Raw genomic sequence first — 23,181 nt, 5'->3', positions numbered from 1 at the left:
TTTTTTCCAACTTTATGGAAGCCGTCCACAGATTTTCTAATATGCAGCAAATACGCAAAAAAAGGGAAGAAAAAAAAAAAGATACAATAACAAAAGATGTACCTGTGTAAGATTGCAACCGCATTCTCCACATCACCACTAATACTATACAACTGAAGTACTAATCTGCCACCAATATTTCCTTATTTTTACATTAGGACGATTTCCAATGTATACTTATTATATTGTTATCCCAATATTTGTGCCATATGTACAATAATGTGACAATTTTGCTGAATGTTATCACATTTGCGCACACACAAAAAACAAAAAACAAAAATACGGGAAAATAACCAAGGAGTATATACTTTTAGGCTATGTGCCCACGCTAGCGTTTTTAAACGCTCAGGAAAAGGATCCCCTTTCCCAGAAAACGCGCGTCTTTTTCCGCGATTTGACGCGTTTTTGACGTGTTTTTTTGACACGCGATTTCTGGGATCATTGGGGATGGCTAAAAACGCTGAGCAATGCGGGAATTAATGAGCATGCTGCGTTTTTAGCTGCTAAGCGATTCCTGAGCGGTTAAAAACGCATGCATTGGCACAAAAAGCCAAAAATGCATGCAAATGAATTAGAAGCATCTTGTAAGCATTTCTGCAGCGTCTGAGCCGGCACAAACGCTGCGGAAACGCATACAAAAATGCAACGTGGGCACCCAGCCTTAAAATGTTTATTATTTATTATTATTATTATTATTATTATTATTATTATTCATGTTAAAATTGACACAACAAAAGAAGAACAAAGGAACTACTGGACAGTCAATAGTGGGGACGCTATAAAGTACCGGTGACATGAGGTAGTACGCTTATCATACAGTTAGGTCCATATATATTTGGACAGAGACAACATTTTTCTAGTTTTGGTTCTAGACATTACCACAATGAATTTTAAACAAAACAATTCAGATGCAGTTGAAGTTCAGACTTTCAGCTTTCATTTGAGGGTATCCACATTAAAATTGGATGAAGGGTTTAGGAGTTTCAGCTCCTTAACATGTGCCACCCTGTTTTCAAAGGGACCAAAAGAAATTGGACAATTGACTCCAAGGCTATTTCTTGGACAGGTGTGGGTAATCCCTTCATTATGTCATTCTCAATTAAGCAGATAAAAGGCCTGGAGTTGATTTGAGGTGTGGTGCTTGCATTTGGAAGGTTTTGCTGTGAAGGAAACAGCGGTCAAAGGAGCTCTCCATGCAGGTGAAACAAGCCATCCTTAAGCTGCAAAAACAGAAAAAACCCATCCGAGAAATTGCTACAACATTAGGAGTGGCAAAATCTACAGTTTGGTACATCCTGAGAAAGAAAGAAAGCACTGGTGAACTCATCAATGCAAAAAGACCTGGGCGCCATGGAAGACAACAGTGGTGGATGATCGCAGAATAATCTCCATGGTGAAGAGAAACCCCTTCACAACAGCCAACCAAGTGACCAACACTCTCCAGGAGGTAGGCGTATCAATATCCAAATCTACCATAAAGAGAAGACTGCATGAAAGTAAATACAGAGGGTTCACTGCACGGTGCAAGCCACTCATAAGCATCAAGAATAAAAAGGCTAGACTGGACTTTGCTAAAAAAACATCTAAAAAAGCCAGCACAGTTCTGGAAGAACATTCTTTGGACAGATGAAAACAAGATCAACCTCTACCAGAATGATGGAAAGAGAAAAGTATGGCGAAGGCGTGGTACAGCTCATGATCCAAAGCATGCCACATCATCTGTAAAACACGGCGGAGGCAGTGTGATGGCTTGGGCATGCATGGCTGCCAGTGGCACTGGGTCACTAGTGTTTATTGATGATGTGACACAGGACAGAAGCAGCCGAATGAATTCTGAGGTATTCAGAGCCATACTGTGTGCTCAGATCCAGCCAAATGCAGCCAAACTGATTGGTCGTCGTTTCATACTACAGATGGACAATGACCCAAAACATAAAGCCAAAGCAACCCAGGAGTTTATTAAAGCAAAGAAGTGAAATATTCTTGAATGGCCAAGTCAGTCACCTGATCTCAACCCAATTTCGCATGCATTTCACTTGTTAAAGACTAAACTTCAGACAGAAAGGCCCACAAACAAACAGCAACTGAAAACCACCGCAGTGAAGGCCTGGCAGAGCATCAAAGAGGAGGAAACACAGCGTCTGGTGATGTCCATGAGTTCAAGACTTCAGGCAGTCATTGCCATCAAAGGGTTTTCAACCAAGTACTAGAAATGAACATTTTATTTACAATTATTTATTCTGTCCAATTACTTTTGGTCCCTTTAAAAACAGGGTGGCACATGTTAAGGAGCTGAAACTCCTAAACCCTTCATCCAATTTTAATGTGGATACCCTCAAATGAAAGCTGAAAGTCTGAACTTCAACTGCATCTGAATTGTTTTGTTTGAAATTCATTGTGGTAATGTCTAGAACCAAAATTAGAAAAATATTGTCTCTGTCCAACTATATATGGACCTAACTGTATCTTATAAAGCAGCATAGACAACGGTACAAGGGGCAAAACATCCAACAGTTCAAGCCAAATAGCTTACAGCATGGAAGCATTACTTACATAAAAGGTCCTACTTGTTAAAGCGTTCCCACCGCCCCAACATACGTTTCATCCAGTACTTCCTCAGGAGGCGTGTGAAGTACTAGATATCTTATTTATAAGATATGATAAGCATACTACCTCATAAAATCCCTGGTCTCTGCTGCAGATGTAATAGCGCTGTGAACCCTGAGCTGTGTATAATCCCACCCACATCCCTGACTGGCAACTTACTGTGTATAGGCAAAAAGCTGCCAATCAGTGGTGGAGGTTACATAGATTAGCTGGACTGCCTGGCACGCTACATCCAGTCCCCCAATGATCATCTCTTTGCTGATAAAACAATGATTGTATTGAAACTACAGCAAGCAGCTGATCAAGTGACACATCGCCGGAATCAGTCCCTATAGTATGCTGCTCTCAGATTACATACCAAAACCTGCTGATGGATTCCCTTTTAATACTGTGATAAATATATATAGATTTTCGACAATGCAGCTAATTCTGGAACACGTTTACTGCAAACGTCTTGGGAAACATTATGCAAAATGCTATAAAAGTGTCATTCCATGTGGGGTACAGTTAATCCTGTGCTTTTCCTATAGCGGCACAGACGTTGCAGCACAATTATGATGTTCCTGCACTTGACTCGCAGTGTTGAGCGCCCAGAGAACATACAGTGCCTTGCGAAAGTATTCGGCCCCCTGGAACTTTTCAGCCTTTTCCCACATATCATACTTCAAACATAAAGATACCAAATGTAAATTTTTGGTGAAGAAACAACAACAAGTGGGACACAATTGTGAAGTTGAATGAAATGTATTGGTTATTTTAAATTTTTGTGGAAATTCAAAAACTGAAAAGTGGGGCGTGCAATATTATTCGGCCCCTTTAATGTAACACTTTGTTGCGCCACCTTTTGCTGCGATTACAGCTGCAACTCGCTTGGGGTATGTCTCTATCAGTTTTGTACATCGAAAGACTGAAATTCTTGCCCATTCTTCCTTGGCAAACAGCTCGAGCTCAGTGAGGTTTGATGGAGATCGTTTGTGAACAGCAGTTTTCAGCTCTTTCCACAGATTCTCGATTGGATTCAGGTCTGGACTGTGACTTGGCCATTCTAACACCTGGATACGATTATTTGTGAACCATTCCATTGTAGATTTTGCTTTATGTTTGGGATCATTGTCTTGTTGGAAGACAAATCTCCCATCCCAGTCTAAGGTCTTTTGCAGACTCAAACAGGTTTTCTTCAAGAATGGTCCTATGTTTGGCTCCATCCATCTTCCCATCAATTTTAACCTTCCTCCCTGTCCCTGCTGAAGAAAAGCAGGCCCAAACCATGATGCTGCCACCACTATGTTTGGCAGTGGGGATGGTGTGTTCAGGGTGATGAGCTGTGTTGCCTTTACGCCAAACATATCGTTTGCCATTGTTGCAAAAAAGTTCGATTTTGGTTTCATCTGACCAGAGCACCTTCTTCCACATGTTTGGTGTGTCTCCCAGGTGGCTTGTTGCAAACTTTAAATGACACTCTTTATGGATATCTTTGATAAATGGCTTTCTTGCTACTCTTCCATAAAGGCCAGATTTATGCAGTGTACGACTGTTGTCCTATGGACAGACTGTCCTACCTCAGCTGTAGATCTCTGCAGTTCATCCAGAGTGATCATGGGCCTCTTGGCTGCATCTCTGATCCGTCTTCTCCTTGTATGAGATGAAAGTCTAGAGAGACAGTCGGGTCTTGGTAGATTTGCAGTGGTATGATACTCCTTCCATTTCAATATGATCGCTTGCACAGGGCTCCTTGGGATGTTTAAAGTTTTTAAAATCATTTTGTATCCAAATCCGGCTTTAAACTTCTCCACAACAGTATCACGGACCTGCCTGTTGTGTTCCTTGGTCTTCATGATGCTCTCTGTGCTTCAAACAGAACCCTGAGACTATCACAGAGCAGGTGCATTTATACGGAGACTTGATTACACACAGGTGGATTATATTTATCATCATTAGTCATTTAGGACAACATTGGATCACTCAGAGATCCACAATGAACTTCTGGAGTTAGTTTGCTGCACTGAAAGTAAAGGGGCTGAATAATATTGCACGCCCCACTTTTCAGTTTTTGAATTTCCACAAATTCAAAATAACCAATAAATTTCATTCAACTTCACAATTGTGTTCCACTTGTTGTTGATTCTTTATCAAAAATTTACATTTGATATCTTTATGTTTGAAGCATGATATGTGGGAAAAGGTTGAAAAGTTCCAGGGGGCCGAATACTTTTGCAAGGCACTGTAGATGTGAAGAGCTTACTGAGCCTTTGCAGGAAAGGTTTCTGTGGCTCAGTGTGTAACACTTGCTTTGCAGCACTGGGGTCCTGGGTTGAATCCCGCCAATAACATCTGTAAGGAGCTTGCATGTTCTCCCAGTGTTTTTGTGGGTTTCCTCCCACACTCCAAAGACAGACTGATATGGAATCTAGATTGTGATCCCCATTGGGGACAGGGATGATGTCTGTAAAGTGCTGCGGAATTAATGGCGCTATATAGTGGAATAAAATAAACTCTACCTTCCATACGGCATTGTTGAGACTTTTTTCTTCTTTTTGGCCTTAAGCTCATCATATTCATATAACCCCAGAACGGCCCCTTCTGCCGCGGCCTGAGCGTCTCTGCAGGGGTCAACGTCAACATGTGCAATCTCCAAATCCTGCATGTGCCTACAGCCCGCTGGGTGGGAAAGCAACAAACAGTCAGAAGTCAGGGCAGGTAAAGCCCCCACACGCAATAGATGTCCGGCTGACTGCTAAGGCACCAGACCCCTCACTACATGGCCGAGTGTTCCTGTGTTCTCTATGGGGGGGCCGCTGTCGGACTCCTCCAGCGTCAGCTCATCTCCATGGAGAACAAAAGGGTTGATGCTTTTAAACAGGTGTCTGACCTGTCATAGACCCCCGTACACGGACTCACTGCTGACCTCTCACACATTGGCAGGGTCAGTCCACTTTATGCTGGTTTTACATTAGCATTTTTTGCGCAGCACAACGTGCGTGTCCATGGGCATGCCTACCTATGTTTAACATGGCGCGCGCATGGTCTTGCGTTTGCACGCGTTCATACGCATTTTCGTGCACACGTGTTTTTTCGCCGTGTGCGCCTAGGCGCGCCCGACGCAACCTGTTGCATTTTTTGGTCTGCTGAAAGGCGTAAAAACACGCATGCGCACAGAATGTGACAAAATAACGCATTACAGTCTATGGGAATGCAGGTGTGTGCATGGACATGCGTTTGTCTGTGTTTTCGTGCGCATGCGTTTTTGGGGTAAATATGTGTAGAAACTGGTTTTAACCCCTAGAGAACGAATGCGCAAAAAAAACGCAAACGCATGCAAAAACACATCATGCGTTTTTTGTATGCGTTTGTATTGGGCACGATGCGCTGCACAAAAAAACACTAAGGCCTCTTTCACACATCAGGTTTTCGCTGTCAGGCGCGATCCGGCGCTTTTGACAAAAACCGGATTCGGCGAAATGCAATGCCGGATCCGGTTTCCCCCCATTGACTTGCATTTGCGCCGGATCGCGCCGGATGGCCATGCGTTTCATCCGGTTTTCGCCGGATTTGGCAATGTGTCTCAATCCGGCGTCTGGAAAAACGGCTACTGTAACGTTTTTTGTCTCCGGCGAAAAAGCCGGACACGCCGGATCCGGCGCGTCCGGCTTTTTCACACAATGAAAGCCTATGAGCGCCGCAATGCGCCGGATTCGGCGACAGCCGGATCCGGTGGCCGGATCCGTTTTTTTTGGTCTGAGCATGCTCAGTAGCTCTGCCCACAAGACACATATATAAAAGCAAGACAGTGGGACCCTCAGCCACACCCAACATGCCACCCAAGACAGCAACCAGGCGCAGGAGAAGGCAGGAGACCACTGCAGCAGCACCATCAGCACCATCACCACGCCAAATGGAGCAGCAAATGGAACATGCTGAGGAGGGGAGTCCAGCAGCAGATGAGAGACGGTAATTATCAAATCCCCCATTCCTCCAAACTAGGGCCATGGAATATCAAGATATTCATTGGCCCTTTGTTTCTCTTTATTCAACAGCCGCCCAAGAGTTGCAGCAGCAGCACTGGCAGCAGCAACACCACCCACAGCCATGGAGTCTGGCCAGCAGGAAGACAGCACATCTTCTTCTGGGAGCCCTCCCTCTCATCGTCAGCGTTTGACGGTAAGTTTTTATTTCCAAAATCCATCATCTCTGGAATATATGTGTATTCATTGCCTTTTATTTCAAAACAGGAATCACAAGCTGAAGAGGAGCTCCCAGAAAAAGAAGGAAGGGGTGGACAGACACCTGGAGTGGGCTCACAATTGGTAAGTTTTTGGCATCAAACGCAGAAACACAACATCACACTACACACAACACATAGAAAACAATGTTCTGCAGACCACACACAGCAAACAAATGCCTACATCCTAAGAAATAACATTTTTTGTTTTCTTCTCTAGTCTTCCCAATCTGGTGCTCGGTCAAGAGGTCCTCGCAGTGCCTCCCAGGGTCGTCGGCGACAGCAACGCGGCGGTCACCAGCGTGTAAGTATAAATATTTTTGCTTTTTTTTTTTTGCACTTTTTATTTCACTTCTTTTGTGGAGGCCAATTATGTTATTTTTGTCTTTTTCTTTAACAGCCTTCACAGAGTGGTCCCGACTCTGACGGTGAGGATGGAGGACTCGATGTGGACCACCTCATCGATCTCGTCAGAGAAAGGGAGCCGCTCTGGAATATGGCTGACCGACGCCACGCTGACCTGATCGTTACCCGACGACTCTGGGAGGAAATCTGTTCGCTCCTTGTGGACCGCTGGGAGGACCTCGATGCTCGGGCCCAGATTAAAGAGCGTAAGTATATACAGTACCGGTTGCTTGATGTAAACCAGTGTTTCCCGAACAACAGTCCTCGTGGTCCCCACGGATCATGTGTTCAGGATTTCTATTTACTATGGAAATCCTGAAAACATGACCCCTGGGGACCATGAGGACTGGAGTTTGGGAAACACTGATGTTGTATACTAACCACTTTGTCCTTTCTCGTTTCAGGGGACAGAATTGTGAAGCGGTGGCGGTCTGTGAGGGATCGTTTCAAGAAGGAGTTCAATAAAGAGATGCGGGCCCCGAGTGGATCTGGAGGACGCAGGAGCAAGTACAAGTACGCACAAGCCCTGTCGTTCCTCCAGGATACAATGGTCACCAGAAGGTAAATATTACACACCACATGTGAAAAAAAAATGTTTAGATGTAACAATTTTTTTTCAGCCAGGGCCATACCATGTCACTATTTTAATTGTTTTTTTTTCTCTTTATTCCACAGCACGGTGAGCAGCACTCGGGAGCCTGCACGGTTGGACCCTACTGAGGAGATCCCTGAGGAGACCGGCACCGAGGGACACTTCGACCGCCCCGGTACATCTGCACCTTCACAGCCTTCCAACACATTCGACCCCTCTGTCCCATCCACCAGCACAGGAGCATCGTGGCCGCCTACATTACATGAAGCTGCTGGTGAGGAGATCGCTTTCCCTTTACCCCACCCTTCTGCCCCTGCCACCTCTAGTACACCTGCGGGTACTGGGCGGCAGCGGCAGAGGGGTCAGGAAAAGACTTATGCGCCAGAGTTCTTGCATCTGAATGAATCTTTCCAGAACTGTCTAAAAGTCTTGTCAGAGCAAATCTCCTCAGGCTTTCAGCAGATCAACTCCAGCATTCTGGAGGTGAAGACACTTCTGCAAACCATGCATTCAGAAGCAAGATCTTCGCCAAACCACACCTTTTTCAGGTCTGTTGTGGAGCGCATGGAAACGCTATCTCCTACCCAGCAGATGCATGTAATGCATTCATGCCACGGTGCTCTCCAGCACGTTACCTCCCAACCTCCTCCTCCCACCCCAGTAGTTCCTCCACCTGCACCCCCTCCAGCCACTTTCCATCCTCCCCCTCCTATTACATACCATCCAGCTCCCCAGTACCAGCAACCTCCCCAGTACCAGCAACCTCCCCACTTCCAGCAACCTGCCCCATACCAAACTCCTTCCCCATACAACTTGCCATCAACATCATCTGCTCCTACAGTCCCTGCCCAATCCTCCACTCCACCGCCCACCACCTCTTCTGCCTCCCACATGTCCACCCATTCTGTAGCTTTTTCCACACCTTCACCTCTAACTGTTCCTTCCCCACCACGATCCCAGTCCTCTCTCCACACTCCCAGTGTCGAAGTGTCCCGCAGCCCCTCCAGCAGTATTTCCACCCCACACTACACAGATTTATAATATGTGTATTTTAATAAAAATGACCAGTTTTATGGTTTCAAAGCTTTATTAAAAAAGTTTATTAAAATTTAAAAACAGTTTACTAAAAAAAACATTTTTCAATAAAAGTTAAATTATTTTACACTGGTTGTCTGTCATTTCTTTCTGCGGCCAAAAAGGTTAAATACAGGGTATTTAAAAGGTAAAAAGGTATTCAAAACTAGGTATATAACTGTGGGTAAATTTTAGCTTTTTGCCACAATTGTGTTCCTGGTTGTGTATGAAGCAAAGTATTTCACCTAAAAATCTTTAAAAAAATTAAAGATGTGTCTGACAGGATATCAGGAATCTTCAGACCTACAGATGACTTCCCATTCCTGCTACTACATGTGGGGACAAATGACACCGCAAGAAACGACCTGGAAACCATCTGCAGAGACTTTGAAGACTTAGGCAAGAAAGTGAAAGAACTGGGAGCGCAGGTGGTCTTCTCTTCCATCCTCCCAGTGGATGGCCATGGAACAAGGAGGTGGAATAAGATTCTGCAGGTGAACAACTGGCTACGTCGATGGTGCCGTCAGCAACGATTTGGATTTCTGGATCACGGAGTGAACTACTTATACGATGGACTACTTGCTAGAGATGGGGTGCACCTTACGAAGACTGGAAAGCATGTATTTGGAAGTCGCCTTGCTACACTTGTAAGGAGAGCTTTAAACTAGAACAACATGGGAAGGGAAGCAAAAGACCAGAAAAAGCCATACACCTGACAAATGCTATTGAGAACTCTGCTATTAGAAGTGGAAAGGAAGAACAAAGACGAAAGAATATAATTAATAAAAATATTGGAGAAAGAGAAACCAATCACAAACTAAAATGTTTCTATACTAATGCACAAAGCATGGGCAACAAACAAGGAGAATTGGAACTACTAACACAGGAAAAGAAATATGATGTCATTGGAATCACTGAAACTTGGTGGGACAATACACATGATTGGAATACAAGACTAGAAGGATACAACTTATTTGCAAGAAACAGACTTGATAAACGAGGAGGGGGTGTTGCATTGTATGTTAGAAACGCGTATATCTGCACAGAGATTGAAGCTTCAGAGACTGGGAGTTCTGTGGAAACTGTTTGGGTAAGAATACAAGGACAGAACAATGGAAAGGACACCATTGTAGGCATTTACTACAGGCCGCCTGTGCAAGCTGAAGATATGGATGAACTCTTTATGCATCAAATGGCCAAGTTCTCCAAAAAATATGACATAGTTGTCATGGGAGATTTCAACTATCCAGACATTTGTTGGGAATCTCTCTCAGGCAAAACTAACAGGTCAAGGAAATTCTTATCCTCTCTTGCTGACAACTTTATCTTCCAAAAGGTAGGGGAGAAAACAAGGGGAACTGCTACCTTGGATCTAATCCTTATAAACAGGGAGGAAATGGTTGAGGAGGTAAAAGTGGCTGGAACCCTAGGAGGTAGCGACCATGCTATTTTAGAATTTTGGATAACTAGAGGAGGAAGACCTGTGAAGACTCAGACGTCAAGGTTAGATTTCAGAAAGGCAGATTTTAAGGGATTCAGAAAGATAATTGGAGGGATCCAATGGCTGGATATCCTTAAAGACAAAAATGTCCAGGAAGGATGGGAAATCTTGAAAAATGAAATTCTCAAAGCACAGTTGTTAACAATTCCGAAAAGAGGGAAAAATAGGAAGCATTTAAGGAAACCAGGATGGATGAACACATAACTTGAGCACATGCTAAAAAGGAAGAAAAAAATGTTTATAAAATGGAAAGAGGGAGGCATATCTAAAGAAGAATATAATGCTGTCTGCAGAACCTGCAGGGCACAAATCAGATTATTTAAAGCTGACAATGAATTGAGGCTTGCAAGAGATGTCAAAAGCAATAATAAAGGATTTTGGGGATATGTCAAAAGTAAAAGAAAAGTCAAAGATGCTATAGGATTTTTACAGGATGAAAATGATGAAATGGTAAGACAGGATGTTGAGAAGGCTGAACTTTTAAATTCCTATTTTGCATCTGTTTTCTCTCAGAAAGGAAATGTAACACCAACTGTTATTCACTGTCCTATTAAGGGAATAGAAGAATCCAGGATATCTATAAACAGAATGATAGTGAGGAAACACTTAGCTAACCTAAATGAATTCAAGTCTCCAGGTCCAGATGAATTACACCCCAGAGTACTGAAGGAGATAGCAGAAGAAATTTTTGAACTCCTCTCCATAATCTTTGAAAATTCTTGGAGAACAGGAGAAGTGCCAGAAGACTGGAGAAGAGCAAATGTTGTTCCTATCTTCAAAAAGGGGAAGAAGGTGAACCCAGGCAACTATAGGCCGGTGAGTCTGACTTCTATACCAGGAAAGATCTTTGAACAAATTATTAAACAACATGTATGTCAATACCTGGATAAGAATGAAGTGATTAAACAGAGTCAGCATGGGTTTGTAACTAATAAGTCATGTCAGACTAACTTAATTTCCTTCTATGATGGTATCACTGATTGGGTGGATCAAGGAAATGCTGTAGATATAGTATATCTTGACTTCAGCAAAGCATTTGACAAAGTCTCTCATACAATCCTTATTGAAAAAATGACTAAGTATGGAATGGACAAGGCAACTGTTAGGTGGATTCATAACTGGCTTAGTGATCGGACCCAAAGAGTGGTCGTAAATGGCTGCACATCCAGTTGGAAGAATGTCTCAAGTGGGGTACCACAGGGCTCTGTCCTGGGTCCTGTATTGTTCAACATCTTTATCAACGATTTAGATGAAGGAATTGAGGGTAAACTGATTAAATTTGCTGATGACACAAAGCTAGGAGGGATAGCTAATACTAGAGAAGAGAGAGAGAGGATTCAAAAAGATTTAAATAAACTGGAGAAGTGGGCAGCAACTAACAGAATGGTTTTTAACAGGGAGAAATGCAAAGTACTACATCTGGGCAATAAAAATGAAAAAAGCATATATAGAATGGGAGGAATAGGGCTAAGTGACAGCACATGTGAAAAAGACTTGGGTATACTAATAGATCACAGACTGAATATGAGTCAACAGTGTGATGCAGCAGCAAAAAAGGCAAATGCAATTCTAGGATGTATTAACAGAAGCATACAGTCTAGATCACGTGAAGTCATTATTTCCCTCTACTCCTCTTTGGTCAGACCTCATCTGGAATATTGTGTCCAGTTTTGGGCACCACATTTTAAAAAAGACATCAACAAACTGGAGCAAGTTCAGAAAAGAGCGACCAGAATGGTGACCGGTCTGCAAACCCTGTGTTATGAGGAAAGGTTGCAGGATTTGGGAATGTTTAGTTTGCAAAAGAGAAGCCTGAGAGGAGACTTAATAGCTGTCTACAAATATCTAAAGGGCTGTCACATTGTAGAAGGATCAACTTTATTCTCATTTGCACAAGGAAAGACTAGAAGCAATGGGATGAAACTGAATGGGAGGAGACACAGATTAGATATTAGAAAAAACTTTTTGACAGTTAGAGTGATCAATGAGTGGAACAGGCTGCCACGAGAAGTTGTGAGTTCTCCTTCAATGGAAGTCTTCAAACAGAGGCTGGACAGACATCTGACTGGGATGATTTAGCGAATCCTGCTTTGAGCAGGGGGTTGGACCAGATGGCCCAGGAGGTCCCTTCCAACTCTACGATTCTATGATTCTATGATTCTATGAAAAGTTGTGTTTATTGTTGGTGATTTCCTAACAATGTACACAACTTTTGTTAAAAGGTGAAATACTTTGCATAAAACACAACCAGGTACACACCTGTGGCCTAAAGCTAAAAATAGTAAGACCATGACAAGATAGCCAACTTTGGTTGGCAAAGGTATATACTGTTGGTACAGAAGGTACACAATTTGGTTAAGGGCACAAATCTTTCACACTCTGTCATCCTGCCAGTGTACTCTGCCTTGAGGGGACATAAAGTATAGTGCAAAATTGTCCCTCATTACTGAAACCGTCACAGAACTTCTAGTGGTAATGTCATGGTAATCTTGCAAGGTGGTTTCTTCAGAGGTGTCCTCAATGGAAATGGGTTCCTTGCAGATAACAAAATTGTGGAGTACCACGCACGCTTTGATCACCTCGTCCACAGTTTCTGTCTTGAGGTTGATCGCAGTCAATAGGACCCGCCATTTGGCTGTCAGAATACCAAAGGTACATTCAACCATTCTTCTTGCTCTTGTGAGGCGGTAATTAAAAATGCGTTTTGTTCTTGACAATCCTCTGCTACCGTACGGTTTCAAAAGGTGTTCTTACAGCTGGAAGGCTTCATCCCTTACACAGACAAATGGCATAGGTGGACCAGATGTTTGCGGCAGCGGTCTAGGGGGTGGGAACTGGAAGGTGTTTCCATACAGTTTACGCCCCATGGCAGACAGTTTGAAAACTTGAGAGTCATTGGAGCGGCCATAGGCCCCAATATCAACAGCAATAAATTTGTATTCCGCGTCAGCGATGGCCATGAGGACAATTGAAAAATATTTCTTGTAATTGAAATATTCCGATCCCGATCCGGCTGGCTTTACAATGCGGATATGTTTCCCGTCCACAGCGCCCAAGCAGTTGGGAAACTGACATATCTGTTGAAACTTTTCTGAAATTTCAATCCACCTCTCTGTTGTTGGCTCTGGTAAAAACTCTTCAGCTAAGGAGTCCCAGAGTGCACGGCATGTGTACTTCACTATTCCAGATATGGTGGAAATCCCGAGTCTGTACTGGAAATGCAGTGACGAAAGGGATTCTCCAGTTGCAAGAAATCTGTGGAGAATTAAAAAACAATCAATTAGTTTTAAATCACAGCATTACATACCAAAACTCAGCTATAACACTTGGAGATACAAACTACCACCAACAAGTTTGCAGTGAAAGTGTGCTCTGATGCGATCACATCCAATAAATGTGGCTTACCTTAAAGTCACCATCAGACGCTCTGCGGGTGAAACAGAGAAGCGGCAATAGGTGTCTGCTTTTCTTATGAGGTGTGCAATGCGCTCCACCAAGTAATCAAAATTCTCCATTTTCATCCGAACATATCCAAAAAATTTATCCGGGTTTCGTCGAAGGTCCATGCAGAGTGTAGAATAGACCCCACGCGTCATTCTCTTGGCTGTGATGGGGTGGATCCACAAACGTCGTCTACGATGCCTGATGCGCTGCTGTCTCGCTCTCTCCTTCTCCAGAACAATCACCCTCAAACGATTCGCCTCCGCTATAAAATCCGCCAAATTCTTCAAAATATTTCCAATGACAACATCCATCTTCGCCAGTAACTTGCTTTTCTCTCCAACCTGCACTTTCTCCTCTACAACCTGTCAAAGAAGGGCTGTAGGAACACGCTATATATAGTTTTCCAGTAGCCAATCCCGTTCGGAAGGCCACAAGGGGTGTTTTTAAAAACCGGATCCGGCGTAATCCGTCGAAAAACGGATGAACCGGATGAGACGGATCCGGTTTTGTCTGTCAAGAACAAGACGGATCCGGCAGAAAAACGGATCCGTCACATCCGGTTTTATGAAATATTTGCCGGATCCGGCGCTCCGGCACAACGCCGGATCGCGCCTGACGCCGAAAACCTGATGTGTGAAAGTAGCCTAATGTGAAATTAGCCTTAGAGTAATGTGTAATGGGGTTTTATTCACATTTGTAGTTATTTGCCATAATTAATCACAATAACACAGAAAAATAAAGCAGCAGGATGAGAAATGGGTCCATTTACAGCATCAACAATAGTCAATTCTGGCTGCATACACCGGCAACAGATATAGGATTTTTTTTTTTTTGCTTAGAAACATGTATTTGGAGCAGAAAATATAATTTTTTACATTGCGTTTTTTTAATTAAACATTGTGCACAGTTTAGCTTTTCCAGGCTCTTAGGTTTTCTCACATTTCGATGTGGTCTGTGGTTATAGATCAGATGAGTGAAACTCAGAAAAGTTACGAATTCATAGAATCATAGATTCGTAGCGTTGGAAGGGACCTCCTGGGCCATCTGGTCCAACCCCCTGCTCAAAGCAGGATTCGCTAAATCATCCCAGTCAGATGTCTGTCCAGCCTCTGTTTGAAGACTTCCATTGTAGGAGAACTCAGCACTTCTCGTGGCAGCCTGTTCCACTCATTGATCACTCTGTCAAAAAGTTTTTTCTAATATCTAATCTGTGTCTCCTCCCATTCAGTTTCATCCCATTGCTTCTAGTCTTTCCTTGTGCAAATGAGGATAAAGTTGATCCTTCTACAATGTGACAGCCCTTGAGATATTTGTAGACAGCTATTAAGTCTCCTCTCCGTCTTCTCTTTTGCAAACTAAACATTCCCAAATCCTGCAACCTTTCCTCATAAGACAGGGTTTGCAGACCGGTCACCATTCTGGTTGCTCTTTTCTGAACTTGCTCCAGTTTGTTGATGTCTTTTTTAAAATGTGGTGCCCAAAACTGGACACAATATTCCAGATGAGGTCTGACCAAAGAGGAGTAGAGGGAAATAATGACTTCACGTGATCTAGACTGTATGCTTCTGTTAATACATCCTAGAATTGCATTTGCCTTTTTTGCTGCTGCATCACACTGTTGACTCATATTCAGTCTGTGATCATTAGTATACCCAAGTCTTTTTCACATGTGCTGTTGCTTAGCCCTATTCCTCCCATTCTGTATATGCTTTTTTCATTTTTATTGCCCAGATGTAGTACTTTGCATTTTTCCCTGTTAAAAACCATTCTGTTAGTTGCTGCCCACTGCTCCAGTTTATTTATATCTTTTTGAATCCTCTCTCTCTTCTCTAGTATTACCTATCCCTCCTAGCTTTGTGTCATCAGCAAATTTAATCAGTTTACCCTCAATTCCTTCATCTAAATCGTTGATAAAGATGTTGAACAATACAGGACCCAGGACAGAGCCCTGTGGTACCCCACTTGAGACATTCTTCCAACTGGATGTGCAGCCATTTACGACCACTCTTTGGGTCCGATCACTAAGCCAGTTATGAATCCACCTAACAGTTGCCTTGTCCATTCCATACTTAGTCATTTTTTCAATAAGGATTGTATGAGATACTTTGTCAAATGCTTTGCTGAAGTCAAGATATACTATATCTACAGCATTTCCTTGATCCACCCAATCAGTGATTCCATCATAGAAGGAAATTAAGTTAGTCTGACATGACTTATTAGTTACAAACCCATGCTGACTCTGTTTAATCACTTCATTCTTTTCCAGGTACTGACATACATGTTGTTTAATAATTTGTTCAAAGATCTTTCCTGGTATAGAAGTCAGACTCACCGGCCTATAGTTGCCTGGGTCCACCTTCTTCCCCTTTTTGAAGATAGGAACAACATTTGCTCTTCTCCAGTCTTCTGGGACTTCTCCTGTTCTCCAAGAATTTTCAAAGAATTCATTCAGACCAAGCTCACTGATAGATTCTCAGTTAACTCATCCGGCTGCAAGCAATAGGCCGTGCAACTCCGAGGCTTCAGAAGTCAAAGGGTGAAAAACTTTTAATGAAACCTATTTCAAAATGATTTTTTAGCCCCAGATATTTTCACGTGAGAGGGGAAAAAAAAGTTCCCAAAAGGTGAATAGCCCTTAATTAGAAAAGGAGGACCAAGCAGAATATTTGCTGGGTGTCAGATGTAACATAGTAATTAAGGTTGAAGGGAGACTTTAAGTCCATCTAGTTCAACCCATATCCTATCCTAACTTGCCCTAACATGTTGATCCAGAGGAAGGCAAAAAAACCCCATGTGGCAAACAGTGAGCTTCATATTGGGGAAAAAAATTCCTTCCCGACTCCACATACGGCAATCAGACTAGCTCCCTGGATCAACGCAACACTAAGGAAACTAGTGTATATACCCTGTAATATTATACTTTTCAAGAAAGGCATCCAGTCCCCTCTTAAATTTTAGTAGGGAATCACTCATTACAACATCATATGGCAGAGAGTTCCACAGTCTCACTGCTCGTACAGTAAAGAATCCGCGTCTGTGAGTATGCTTAAACCTTCTTTCCTCCAGACGTAGAGGATGCCCCCTTGTCCCCGTCACAGGTCTAAGAGTAAAAAGATCATTAGAAAGGTCTTAGTATTGTCCCCGCATATATTTATACATTGTAATAAGATCACCCCTAAGCCTTCGATTCTCCAAACTAAATAACCCCAAGTGTAATAACCTGTCTTGGTATTGCAGACCCCCCAGTTCCCTAATAACCTTGGTCGCTCTTCTCTGCACCCGCTCCAGTTCAGCTATGTCTTTCTTATACACCGGAGACCAGAATTGTACACAGTATTCTAAGTGTGGTCGCACTAGTGACTTATATAGAGGTACAATTATGTTCTCCTCATGAGCATCTATGCCTCTTTTAATGCATCCCATTATTTTATTTGCCTTTGCAGCAGCTGCCTGACACTGGCCACTAAATGTGAGTTTGTCGTCCACCCATACACCCAGGTCTTTTTCAGTGACTGTTTTACCCAGTGTTTTACAATTAAGCACATAATTATACATCTTGTTCGTTCTACCCAAGTGCATGACCTTACATTTATCCCCATTAAAGCTCATTTGCCATTTATCAGCCCAAGCTTCTAGTTTACATAAATCCTCCTGTAATATAAAATTGTCCTCCTCTGTATTGATTACCCTGCAGAGTTTAGTGTCATCTGCAAATATTGAAATTCTACTCTATATGCCCCTTACAAGGTCATTAATAAATATGTTAAAAAGAAGCGGGCCCAAAACTGACCCCTGTGGTACCCCACTGCTAACCGTGACCCAGTCCGAGTGTGCTCCATTAATAACCACCCTTTGTTTCCTATCCCTGAGCCAGCTCTTAACCCACCTACACATATTTTCCCCTATCCCCATTGTTCTCATTTTATGTATCAACCTTTTGTGTGGCACCGTATCAAAAGCTTTTGAAAAGTCCATGTACACCACGTCCACTGCATTCCCTTGGTCCAGTCCGGAACTTACCTCTTCATAAAAGCTTATCAGATTAGTCTGACAGGAACGGTCCCTTGTAAACCCATGTTGATATTGGGTCATAAGTTTATTCTTCTCCAGATACTCCAGTATAGTATCTCTTAGAAAACCCTCCAGGATTTTACCCACAGTTGAGGTTAAACTTACTGGCCTATAATTTCCAAGTTCAGTTTTTGTCCCCTTTTTGAATATTGGCACCACATTTGCTATACGCCAGTCCTGTGGTACAGACCCTGTTATTATGGAATCTTTAAAGATTAAAAATAATGGTCTGTCTATGACTGTGCTTAATTCCTGCAGTACTCGGGGGTGTATCCCATCCGGGCCCGGGGATTTGTCAATTTTAGTGATTTTTAGACGCCGCCGTACTTCCTGCTGGGTTAAGCAGGTGACATTTAATGGAGAATTTTTATCCCTGATCATGTTATCCGTCATGGGATTTTCTTGTGTAAACACTGTCGAAAAAAAGTTATTTAGCATATTGGCTTTTTCCTCATCCTCATCCACCATTTCACCCAGACTATTTTTAAGGGGACCAACACTATCATTTTTTAGCTTCTTACTATTTATGTAGTTAAAGAATATTTTGGGATTATTTATACTTTCTCTGGCAATGAGTCTCTCTGTCTCAATCTTTGCTGTTTTGATTTGCTTTTTACAGAATTTTTTTAATCTTCTGTATTTATTTAATGCCTTATCACTACCTATTTGCTTTAATTCTTTAAATGCTTTATTTTTATCTCTTATTGCGCCCCTTATAGCTCTATTTAGCCATAGCGGTTTCCTCCTATTTCTCGCATATTTATTCCCATACGGTATATATTGTGCACAGGTCCTATTCAGGATGCTAATAAACGTCTCCCATTTTCTTGGTGTATTTTTATGTCTCAGGATATCGTCCCAGTTAATTGCACCAAGATCATCTCTCATCCGTTGGAAATTTGCCTTCCTGAAGTTTAGTGTCCTTGTAACCCCTCTACTACACATCTTATTAAAGGATACATGAAAACTTATTAATTTGTGATCACTATTACCCAAGTGACCCCCAACCCTTACATTTGATATGCGGTCTGGCCTGTTGGTTAATATTAGGTCTAGCAGTGCCCCCCCTCTTGTTGGGTCCTGAACCAGTTGTGAAAGGTAATTGTCTCTCATAGTTATCAGACACCTATTCCCTTTGCTGGAACTGCAGGTTTCGGTTCCCCAATGTATTTCAGGGTAGTTGAAGTCCCCCATAATAATGACTTCTCCTTGAGTCGCAGCTTCATCTATTTGCTTTATGAGGATATTCTCTGTTGCTTCCATTATTTTTGGAGACTTATAACAAACCCCTATCAGTAATTTATTATTTTTCCCCCCTCCCCTTATCTCTACCCACAGGGACTCTACATTTTCATTAGATTCATATATATTATCACGCAGGATGGGTTTTAAGGATGATTTTACATATAAACACACGCCTCCCCCTCGTTTATTAGTACGGTCATTTCTGAACAGACTATAGCCCTGTAAATTAACCGCCCAGTCATGGCTCTCATCCAGCCATGTCTCAGATATCCCCACCATGTCATAATTATGCTCCAACAACATTAACTCCAATTCCTCCATCTTGTTGGCGAGGCTTCTGGCATTAGTATACATGCACTTTATGTATCTCTATGTACCTCTATTCTCTCTTAAATTATTAACTGTTCTAACCCCACCCCCCATGCCACCCCCACCCCCAATTTCATTATTTGTGCCCAGGTCTCTATCTGCACTGTCTTCCCCTCCTATAAAAGGAATACCCTCCACCCCGTCCATAGTTTAAACACTCCTCCAACCTTCTAGCCATTTTCTCCCCCAGCACAGCTGCACCCTCCCCATTGAGGTGCAGCCCGTCCCTAGCATAGAACCTGTAGCCAACGGAGAAGTCGGCCCAGTTCTGCAGGAACCCAAACCCCTCCTTCCTACACCAATTCCTGAGCCACTTATTAACCTCCCTAATCTCCCGTTGCCTCTCTGGTGTGGCACGTGGTACAGGAAGTATTTCCGAAAATACCACCTTGGAGGTCCTTGCTTTAAGCTTACAGCCTAATTCCCTGAAATCATCTTTAAGGACCTTCCACCTACCTCTAACTTTGTCATTTGTGCCAATGTGCACCATGACCGCTGGATCCTCACCAGCCCCTCCCAGTAATCTGTCAACCCGATCAGCGATGTGTCGGACTCGAGCGCCAGGTAGGCAGCACACCGTTCGACGATCCCTGTCTTTGTGACAGATTGCCCTATCTGTTCCCCTAATAATTGAGTCTCCCACTACCAGAACCTGTCTGGCCTGCCCTGCTCTCCTATTTCCCCCCTTACTGGAGCAGACACTCCTCCGGCTTTCAGAGGACATGCCTTGCTGCAGCAGTGCTACTCCTGCACTAACACTCCCCTCATCTGCCAACTTAGCAAACTTATTGGGGTGTGCCAGATCAGGACTAGCCTCCCTGGTGCTCTTCCCTCTACCCCGCCTTCTAACTGTCACCCAGCTAGCTGCTTCATTGTCCTGCAGCTCCAACCTAGCATCCCCCCTCATCTATCCCATTGAGCGTCTGCTCAGTGAGCAGAAGACTCCTTTCCATATTGTCTATGGATCTCAGTGTTGCCAGCTGCACATTTAGATCCAGAATCTGGGCTTCCAAATGCACAACGTGCTCACATCTCGCACAGCAGTATGCACCCTCGACCGGCTGTTCAAGGATTTCATACATGCGGCAAGACGTGCACTGGATGGCATTGGCAATAGTGGAGCACATCCTAATGGGGATTGCAAAAGACAATACGATAAGCAAAAATAAATAAAAAGTATTAATAAAATATAACAGCAATTCAGTAATACCTCCCTTGGAAACTCCCTGAATCCAAAGTCACTGAATCTCAAGTCACACACTTACCACAGTTCGCACTTACGCTCATGTCACACTCAGCTCGTTCACACTCGCTCAGGCAGAAGATTTAAAAGAATTTTTTTTTTTCCCCCCTTTTACCAGCACACCACCTTGCTGCTCAATGCACTTCCAAAAGGAGTTAAGCCCCAACCAGCTGCCCCTTATAAACCCTTAATTACTGTATGAACTCCCACTCTTAATTAACCCCTTGTGAATATAGTTACACCTCAAGATTTAAATTCAATATAGTTAACCCTTAAAAACACAGATAGTAAAATAAGAGATTAAAGATTAGAGAGAGAAAAAAAAAAAATAGGTTAAACAAGCCCCCAAGCCCCCCAAAAATTGGGACAGGTAGAAAGCACTCAGCAACCTACAATTCAGCAACTCACACAGGTATTTGTTATAGGTTTTCCAAACACCTCTTCACTGAATCTCAAGTCACACACTTACCACAGTTCGCACATACGCTCAGGTCACACTCTGCTCGTTCACACTCGCTCAGGCAGAAGATTTAAAAGATTTCCCCCCCCCCCCTTTTACCAGCACACCACCTTGCTGCTCAATGCACTTCCAAAAAAAAAAAAACGTGTCAAGAATGTGACAAGACTAAGTCTAGCCATTCCCTTTAACTAATAAGCTGATGTACATTTTCCTTTTAGTTCACTACTGAAGTATTAAGAGAATCACTGCCAAAAATACAAAGGTCAGCGGTAACCACAGCCACGACCGGTCACACTAAGTTACCTGATACCGCAGCCCTAATGTTCTCCTTGCTTTCATTCCAGAGCTCCTGCTGGTGGACACCTGGCGACTGCTTCCCCAACCCCACCGTCACCACACTGTGGAAATCCTGCCATTGAAAGAGACCTGTTAATGACGGGGTGAAATTCTGTTCACAGCTCATGGGTACAATTGTACGTAGAAATAGGTCAGACCCATCAAATGCCGAGATAAAATGTGGTCAGGACACCGCCATAGTGTTCACTTAGGACAAACTGTGGCCGGCCTGTGGGTCACATGCAGCCCTTTGGCGGTTTCGTGTGGACTGGAACAGCCAAAGGCATGGAATCAGCGGAGTACCGCCCAGGAGTTGGGGGTGGCAGGGTGAGGGGCCTGGTATGGCATAGCATCACAAGTACAGTATAACACTATCTGCATCCTCAGAGTGTAGATACTGCTGAACACAACGGTCGAACAGGCAAGAGTCAGCTCCCTCCTCCACCAGTCAGAATGAGACAGCGCAGCGGGCAAGATGACATTACTAGATGTCTGTTACTGAGCCTCAGTACTTACAGCAAAGCACATCGGAGAAACAAGGCGAGGCGAGTAGTCATTCACTTGTGAGTGAGGGAAGTCTGGGAGGCATCATACTTTGTGTGGGGGAGGGTTGGGGGATCCATCATGCTGTACTATGAGGAAGCCATCACACGGTGTTTGGAGGACAGTGCTTTAGGGTCCCTCTCGCTGTGTGTTGAAAAGGTTTGTGGGATCCCCCATGCTGTGGGAGGGAGGGCTCCATCATGCTGTGTGAGGCCATCAAACTGCTTGTGGGGGGAAGGGCTGTGGGGTCCCATATGCTCTGCGTCGGGGAGAGCTGTGAGGGGCACATCATACTGTGCGTGTTGGAGAGGGGCATGGTGGCGAGGGGCACATCATACTGAGCGTGTTGGGCATGGTGGCGAGGGGCACATCATACTGAGCGTGTTGGTGAGGGGCACATCATACTGAGCGTGTTGGTGAGGGGCACATCATACTGAGCGTGTTGGTGAGGGGCACATCATACTGAGCGTGTTGGTGAGGGGCACATCATACTGAGCGTCGGGCATGGTGGCGAGGGGCACATCATACTGAGCGTCGGGCATGGTGGCGAGGGGCACATCATACTGAGCGTCGGGCATGGTGGCGAGGGGCACATCATACTGAGCGTTGGGCATGGTGGCGAGGGGCACATCATACTGAGCGTTGGGCATGGTGGCGAGGGGCACATCATACTGAGCGTTGGGCATGGTGGCGAGGGGCACATCATACTGAGTGTTGGGCATGGTGGCGAGGGGCACATCATACTGAGCGTTGGGCATGGTGGCGAGGGGCACATCATACTGAGCGTTGGGCATGGTGGCGATGGGCACATCATACTGAGCGTTGGGCATGGTGGCGAGGGGCACATCATACTGAGCGTTGGGCATGGTGGCGAGGGGCACATCATACTGAGCGTTGGGCATGGTGGCGAGGGGCACATCATACTGAGCGTCGGGGGGTTGCTATTGATCATGGCACAAAAGCTGAATCGGATATGTATGATAATAGAAAACAGTGATGTATATGGTTTTGATTAGTGGTTACTGATAAGCGT

General features: G+C 43.8%; 1 pseudogene; it reads right to left on the bottom strand.

Annotated features, from left to right (window-relative positions):
- Window positions 1-23,181, bottom strand: part of LOC141088532 (cytosol aminopeptidase-like) — a 46,776-nt pseudogene that overhangs the window by 19,018 nt on the left and 4,577 nt on the right.

This window comes from Dendrobates tinctorius, unplaced genomic scaffold, assembly GCF_039654945.1.
Source record: "Dendrobates tinctorius isolate UK_male_01 unplaced genomic scaffold, ASM3965494v1 ptg000039l, whole genome shotgun sequence".
Classification (NCBI taxonomy): Eukaryota; Metazoa; Chordata; class Amphibia; order Anura; family Dendrobatidae; genus Dendrobates; species Dendrobates tinctorius.
The sequence above is the reverse complement of the archived record's forward strand: the minus strand, read 5'-3'. Positions and strand labels throughout refer to the sequence as shown.